Source organism: Delphinapterus leucas, chromosome 13, assembly GCF_059928025.1.
Source record: "Delphinapterus leucas isolate spDelLeu-1000000601 "Yukka" chromosome 13, BTC_Dleu_Yukka2, whole genome shotgun sequence".
Classification (NCBI taxonomy): domain Eukaryota; kingdom Metazoa; phylum Chordata; class Mammalia; order Artiodactyla; family Monodontidae; genus Delphinapterus; species Delphinapterus leucas.
The window spans coordinates 18,018,383-18,027,366 of NC_143141.1; the positions used below are offsets into that span (position 1 = coordinate 18,018,383).

General features: G+C 32.5%; 1 non-coding gene across 1 annotated transcript; it reads left to right on the top strand.

Moving 5' to 3' along the window:
* Positions 1 to 3,121: 3,121 nt before the first annotated feature.
* On the top strand, positions 3,122 to 3,256 carry LOC115804175 (small nucleolar RNA SNORA70). Its single transcript, XR_004025027.2, has one exon. It is a non-coding gene; the product is annotated as a small nucleolar RNA SNORA70 (small nucleolar RNA).
* The last annotated feature ends 5,728 nt before the right edge of the window (positions 3,257 to 8,984 follow it).

Consider the following 8,984-nt stretch of genomic DNA (forward strand, 5'->3'; position numbering starts at 1 on the left):
AGCCAAATGATTAGTTTAGACTTTTTCTCTGCTTTCCCTTCTTTATCATATCACTCAATTTACCTGCACTGGTATAAGTTCTAATGATTCTTTTTGAATATAAATTTAAAATATGGTACAATAATCTTCAGTTTCCCTTTTCAGGGGTTCATCATACTTTATCTGAACTGATTTCTTGCCTCTATAATCACCCCAATTCTACTTTTTTTTTACCCAAGAAGCAGAATTACATAATATATAAATCTACATATCATTCCTAATTTAAAACATTATCAAATTATTAACAAATAAGTCAGTCAATTTAAATCACAGTCATACATAAAACTCTGCCCAACAAATACAGAGATTTGTCTTTTCAAAGTCCTTAAATATTTTAAAACATTTTAACAAAGATATAGTCTACAGCAGTTAGAGTGTTGGAGTAAATAGTGGATGAGAAGAGGAAGGGGGAGAGCATGGATCCTAACTCATTGAGCTGGCTTTACGGTTGGGTAGAGAATTCATAAGTCAACATATGTTCCTCTCAAATTATCATGGTCATTATTATCTATGTCTATGGCATTAAATTGTGAAGGAGGAGGAATATGATGCTCTCCTAAGTTTATTCCTTTCTATGTACATTGATTTTTAGTCCCAGGATGATGGAGAAATTATTTCTTTCATGATGTGATTTATACTATGATATGAAAAAAACTTTAAATCAAATCTTTCAGATACACTGCAAAATAATGTGAGCTATAAAATTACTCAATTTGGTGTTCAATTTAGAAATACATAACTGTAAAAAATGAGGGAAACTTTATATATAATATTATTGTGCAATGAGATAAGAAAAATCTGTAAATAAGTTTTCAAGACTGATGAAAAAAACAAAATAATTTAAAAATTTTAAAAAGCTACGTATGTTAAAATGCAGCACCAACAAACTCAAGGTACTTCTGAAAAATGTATTTGAAAATGAAGAAAATGATCCAAGAATAAAGTCTGAGATTAAAGAAAGAGGAAGAAGTAAGGAAAGAATGAATGAAGAAAAGAAGGGAAGGAAGGAGGGAGGAATGAAGGAAGAAAGGAAGGAAGGAAGAGAGAAAAGAAAGGAAAATGAAATAAGAACACACCTAATGCCCAGATCTTAGTTTCTAATACCATTCTTCATTAAAAGGAACTAGAGTTCCTTGGATGAATCCCAGATTCTAGGACCAGGGCAGAAATATATAAGATGAGTGTTATAATGTCAGAAAATAAGAATGTACGACACACACACACACACACACACACACACACACACACACACGCTCATACATAAATGGAGGTGTAGGATATATAAGTGGACACTTAGGTGTCAACTAAAAGAGCTCCCACTGGACAAAGCTGGAATAGTTTGACCAAAAAACCCAGAAACCTTTGCAGATACCAGTGCCAGGGTTAGAAAACCTGAAATTGAGGAATTGCTGAAGGCTCAGTGTGGGCAACTCTGATAGTTAAATCCTTCAGGGACCCCAGTCATAAGAGGATCCCCACAATTTTGTGAGATTTACCTCCAGAAGCTCAACCAAGTTCTCAGAGTAAATATCTGAGAAAAATCCCTATTGGCTTCTGGTAGGGAGAAGGGGAAAGGAACCATTTTGAAATACCACAAAGCTCTGGGTTCTTTTTAGCAAGCCCTGCCCTCAGGTAAACTAATTAACTAGAGCCTAACCTGCTGGGATATTCGCACAGCCTAATTAACTTGGCAGAAAGGAAATATCTCAATTCAGCTGAGACAAAAAACAAAAACAAAAGAACTGAGAAATACTTATGAAGTTCACAGTCCAGAGGCATACTCTTACTAAAAGACTGAGACCTAATTATAAGATTATAGAACACTTCCCTCCCGCCACACCTCACCACAACATTACTATAAGCCTATTTACAGCAGTCCCTTTACCTAGTACATTATGTCCTACTTCCAAGGGAAAAAAAAATTACCAAAAGGTAAAATAACAAAACAAACAAACAAATCAAAAAAGAAAAAAAAACAAACACACACTTGAAGGGATAGAGCAAACATCAGAACAGACACAGCAGGAATATTGGAATTTTCAGACTGATAATTTAAAACAACTATGAGAAAGCCTTTGATGGGCTTCTTAGTACACAGGACATGGCTGAGGAAAGAATTTCTGAGCTAGAGGCTATATGACAAAACCTTGAAAACCAGAAAGCAAAGAGAACAGAGACTGATAAAAACAGAGCAGACTATCAAAGGACTGTGGAACAGGTACAAAATGCATAATGGGACTATCAGAAGGAGAAGAAAGAAAAGAACAGAAGAAATATGAGAAATGATAATGACCAAGAATTTTCCCAAATTAAGATCAAACACAAAACCACAGATCCAGGAATCTTATAGAACATCAAGCATGATAAATGCCAAAAAAAAAAAATTACCAAAAGACACCAGATGGGAAAAATAAACACCTTATCTACAAAGGAACAAATACAAGAATTTCATTTGACATTTCCTCAGAAACTGTGAACAAGAAGAGTGTACTGAAATAAAGTATTAGAAGAAAAAACCCCCACCAATGTACAATGTTGTACCCTGTGAAATTTTCCTTCAAAAGTGCAGGAGAAATAAAAACTTTTGCAGACAAACAAAATCGAGGGAATTTATTGCCAGTAGACTTAAGCTGCAAGAAATGTTATAAAAGGTGTTTTAGAGAGAAAGAAAATAACATGGGTCAGAAACTTGGATCAGTGTAAAGAAAGGAATAGCACCAAAGATTGAATAAGTAAAGTTAAAATAAAAACAGTTATTTTTCATATTATTAATTGATTATACAAGACTTTGTTAAGTATAATAATATCAAGAATGTATTTGATTATACATGTTTATATTTTATACATATATTACATATATGTATGCTTATGTAAATATATGTGAAATGAATGACAGCAATGAGGCAAGGGACAGGATGGAGAAACTGGGATTATTTTGTTATCATAAGGTATTCACACTGCCTGAGATGTGTATAGAATTATTTGAAAGTGGACTTAGATTAGCTGAATATGTATATTGCAAACTCTAGGACAAACACTAAAAAAAGTTTAAAAACAAAAAAACAAAAACAACAACAAAAAACTGCAGCCAGTTAAGCAGACCATGCTTTTTTCCTCATGGGGGTCCTGGTGTCTAATGGCTGCAAGTAGTAGCCTATTTGGTAATGTATGTAAACTGTTGCTTATATGGGTTGCCCAAAGTGACATGGAGACAGCCCATTCTAGTAGACATTCATGTATGACCTCATATTGTCTCTAGTAGACATTCATGTATGACCTCATATTGTCCCCAGCATAGGCTCCAGACAGGTATGGAGTGATGGCTTCTAAAAGCCTGAGCTAGACAGGCCAAGGTCCACATTGGCCAAATCATAATGTCCATCTGCACCAAACTGAAGAACAAGAAGCATGTGATTGAGGCCCTATTCAGGGACAAGTTCAAGTTAGCTGGCTGCTAGAATTCTACATCTCCAAGAAGTAGGACTTTACCAAGTTTAATGCAGATGATTTTGAAGACATGGTAGCTGAAAAGCAGCTCATCCCAGATGGCTGTGGGGTAAAATACATTTCTAACAATAACCTCTGGACAAATGGTGAGACTTGCACTCATAAGAGTTTCAGCACTGCCCTGTGTTTACTCACCAATAAATCCTACTTCCTGTCCAAAAAGAAAAACAACAACAACAATAACAACAAAAAGTATAACTGATATGTTAAGGAGAAAAAATGTAATCATATTTAATGCTCTTTTAAACCCACAAAAGGCAGAAAAAGAATGGAAGTCAAAAATAGTAGCAAAAATAAGGGCAAAAATAGAGAACAGGAACAGATATAATCAATGCTAATTACAACAAAATCACTCAGAATGTCAGTGGTATAAATGGACCAATTAAATGATGCAAATTGTTAGCTTGGATCAAAAAACAAGACCCATCTACAACAAACCCAATTTAAATATAAAGGCACATATTAATTACAAGTAAACACATGAATAAAGATATACCATGTTAACACTAATCAGAAAAAGAGAAAAGCTAGAGTAGCTATCTTAATTTCAGAATAAAGTAGAAATCATAGCTTAAAATGTTATCGGGGAAAAGAGGTGGTCTGAAAAAGGGGTTTATTCTCCAAGAAGACATAACAATTCTTATGCATCTAACAATACAGCATCAAAATACATGAAGAGAAACTATTAGAACAGCAAAGAGAAATAAATAAATCCACTATTTAAGTTAGAGCTTTTAACACCCCTCTTTCACCAATGAGCAGATGTAGGAGGCAGAAAGTCAGTAAAGACCTAGTTGAACTAAATAACACTATCAACTGTATACAACTGATGTCTGTAAAGTATTTCACTCAACAACAGTGAAATACACAACTCTTTTCAAGCTCACATGGGACATTCACCACGGCAGACCACATACTGGACCATAAAACACTCTAACAAATATAAGAGGGTAGATATCATACAACTGCTCTCAGACTACAAAGGAATTAAACTAGAGATCAAATAATAGAAAGATAACTGGAAAATCCCAACTAAAACACATAGAGACTAAACATCATACTTCTAAATAAGACATGGATCAAAGTAGAAATTTCAAGACAAATTTTAAAAATATACTTATACCAGGTTAATATATACAAGTCAATGGCTCTCCTATATCCAATGAATAAACAAGTGAAATTAAATACACAACACCATTTATATTAGCACACAAAAATATGTAATCCCTAGGTATAAGTCAGCAAAACATGTACAAGATCTGTGTGATGAAAACTGAAAAACTCTGATAAATGAAATCAGAGAAAAACTAAATAAACTGATAGATATTCCATGTTCATGGATAGGAAAAATCAATATTGTCAAGATGTCAGTTCTTCCCAACCTAATCTATAGATTTGACATAATTCTAATCAAAACTCTGCAAGTTATATTGTTGATATCAACAAACTGATAGAGTTTACATGGAGAGGCAAAAGAGCCTGAGAATGATGAAAGAGAAGAACGAAGTTGGAGAACTGACACTACCCTACTTCAAGAATTCTATAGTGCTGCAGTAATCAAGACAGTGTGGTATTGGTGAATGAATAGACAGATGAATGGAACAGAATAGGAGGTCCAGAAATAAACCCAGTACATATTTAAGTCAACTGGTCTTTGACAAATGAGCAAAGGTAATAAAATGGAGCAAAGATAGTCTTTTAAACAAATGGTGCTGGAACAACTGGACATCTACATTAAAAATAAAAATAAAAAAGAATCTAGACTCAAATCTTACACCCTTCACAAAACTTAACTCAAAATGGATCACAGACTGACATATAAGACACAAATCTATAAAACTCTTTGAAGGTAACATAGGAGAAAACCTAAATAAGCTTTGGTATGATGATCACTTTTTAGATAAAACAACAAAGGCATGATCCATGAAATAAATAATTGATAAACTGGAATTCATTAAAATTTAAAACTTACATTCTGTGAAAGAGAATAAGACAAGCCTCAGATAGGGAGAAAATATTTGTTAAAGGCATATCTAATAAAGGACTGTTACCAAATATGTACAAAGAACTCTTAAAACTCAACAGTAAGGAAACAAACAACAACAAAAAGCAATTAAAAAATGGACCAAACACCTTAACAGACATCCTACCAAGAAAGATATATGTAGGGCAAAAAAGCAATTGAGAAGATGTTCTACAACATACTGTATCAGGGAAGTGCAAATTTAAATAACAATGAGATGCCACTGTATACTTACCAGAGTAGCAAAAATCCATAACACTGACAACTGCAAATTCTGCAAGGATATGGAACAATTGTAAATCTCATTTGTTTCTGGGGGGGAAGAGAAAATTGTACAGCCACTTTGGAAGACAGTCTGGCAGTTTGTTACAAAACTAAACATACTTTTACCATATGATCCAGCAATAGCATTCCTAGGTATTTGGCCAAAAGAGTGGCAAAATTATGTCCACACAAAACTTACACATGGATGTTTAAGCTATTTTCTTCATAACTGGCAAAACTTGAAAGAAGCCAAGAAGTTCTTCAGTAGAGGAATGGGTAAATAAAATGTGGCTCATCCAGACAATGGAACATTTTCAGCACTTAAAAGAAATGAGTTATCAAACCCATGAAACAATATGGAGGAAACTTAAAAGCATATTACTAAGTGAAAAAAAAAGCCAATCTGAAAAAGGACACATACTGTATGATCCCAAATTTAGGACATTCTGTAAAAGGCATGACTATGGGGATATATATATACATATATATATATATATATATATATATATATATATATATATATATAATCTCCAAACTAGTTTCCACACACTAAAGAATCTTTAAAATTAATATAAAAATTGTAAATTCTAATATAAAATTTGTAAGAGATATGAGAAGGAAATTCACCAAATTAAAAATAGAGAGTTAATACACAAGTAAAAAAATCCAAATTTACATCTAATGAAATAAATATAACTTAAAACCATAAGTAACTAGCCTTTTATCTGTCAAATTAAAAACAAAATGTTACTATGTGTTCCTTTTGTTAGTGTAGCTGTTTTTATGATATTATCTGTGGTGACACTTGGCCAGACAAGCAGGAAATTTCAGGCATGACTAGTTAAACCCAAAATTATTTAATATTTCCTAGTGTTAAGAGCATAACAGAAAACAAGAGCCCTGAAAGTTAACATGTCCTTTACTTCATCAATACCACTTGGGAATTTGAGAAACATTTTTTTTTTAATCAACAAATGTTTATTGGAAACCTACTAGTCTATTGGTGTTCAAACTTTACTATGTAAAGTACTTAAGTCTTTGGAGTATAATTTTTAATGATATGTGGGAAATTTTAATAAACCTAGGCTAATAAAGCTGAATATAAAATAGCATTCACTATGTTCTAATTTTGTTAGTTACATTTGCATCTATGTATAAAATATACAGAAGCATATCTGCTAAAATCTTATGGATATTTATATGTACGTGCATCATTTTCTACACTGTACTCACTTTTTATTATAATATATACTCCTGTTTTGCAAAATGAAGTTCTATCCTAAGATATAATGAAAATATACATTTTCCTCATAGAAAAGTTGAAAAGTGAGTTTGATATCAGTACAAAAAATAATCCATACTCTCACAGAATACATTACTACTTAGGAAATTATAAATTTTCTAAATTTTATATAATCATATATATGAAGGTTTATATATATAATAGCTTTATTAATTAATAAATTTTAACATCCTAAGGATGAAATGTGAATTTTAATGTATGCATGAAGTATTAATAAACATAATTATTAATAGCTGCATAATTCTACATAATTTTTCATAATTGCACACAGTCCCATTGTCCTGAAACCTATTTAGCTATTCCTGGACAATTATATTTCTTATATAAACATTATAAACAGTACTGAATTACATATTTATACATATTTGCATGAGTTTTTAACTATATAAATATTCTTTTAACAGATTTGTAGAATGGTATTGCTGTGTGAAAATGCCAAAGTTTTTAATGGATCTTTATATATAATGCAAAGCTTTTTTCTTTAGAAATTTTGATGTTCTTCAAACAGGTTACAGATTAATTGTAGAGATGTTAGCAGTTTAGTATTGATTATATCAATACTGTTCTCTAAATAAATGGCTAAAGCCTTAATTTAAAACATGATAATTTTGGAAAGACTAGTTTTAGGAAGGGTAGGACACAGAGTTTGGTGGTTTCATTAGGCAGATACTGAAAAACAGTGGATAATTTTTAGGAAAAAAAAAGGAAGCCTGAGGTTGAGAAAAACATAAAAGAAGGAAATGAATATGTACGATAAGTAATCTTGACTACTTTTCCTGGCCCGTACCAACTTGTACACACCTATTGTTTCAGTATTGAGCGATTGAACCCTGCTGTTTACCTCTTTTACAGACAGACATATGAAGAAGTAAAAGAAAGAAAAAATGATATTCAGTGGGGTTTAATATTCTTACAAAGTTGGAAATCAACTTTAAATTGCCGTTTTTGAACAAATTATGGAAATATGCGGCTGTCAGATTTGGGCTGCTACTTACACTGTGGTTGAGGATATCTGTCTCAGACAGGACTGGATGTGAATATTGAGTTTCCACTAAGAGATTAGAGGCTGCCTGTTGAGATTTCCTGACCAGTGTCTTGAACACTTTTGGAAGGAAAACAGCCAGTTTTGTTCATGGTGAAAGACAGAAAGACCACATATAAATCCCTGCACTATTGTTAGATTTTAACTTCTCTGCATCTTCAGGATACATGCTTTAGCTAAAAATTTCTATACTTCCTCTTAAGTCGTACTGACTAGGAACAGTTGGAAATATATATGTAACAATTTTCTTCACCTGGAAAGAAATTTTCTTTGGGGGACTATATTTAGAGTCTCTGTATTGAGATGAGATTTTTGTTTCTACTAATTGGTATTTTGAGAGCATTCCATAATACTCTATTGAGACACACTAGCATTACTCTCACATAGGATGTTCCCCAAAGCAGTAAAATACAAACGTACCAGAGCATTAACTAATCACCACAACCTGAGTAAAATTTAGTTTTAACCATGGAGTGGAAATCTAGCAAGGAAGTCCAGGCTGTTTGGAAAAGATGGACTTTACAGCCTGTGAGCAACAAGAAACAAATGCTGGGTTTTAGAGTGGAAAAATAAAAACATAAGTGTTTGTAATTATTCATTCCTTTATTCATCAATTATTGAAAATTAACCACTGAAAATACAAGCAAGGTTAAATAAGGTATGGTCATAGTCTCTATCTCCAAGGAACCAATGAGACAAGTTGCAGATATCTAAGAACTATTCAAACCTAATATTACTTTGAGAAATAGGATAAGTGATCCTGAAAGCAGAAAATCCAGATATGTGAGCAGCCTAAAAGCCTGATT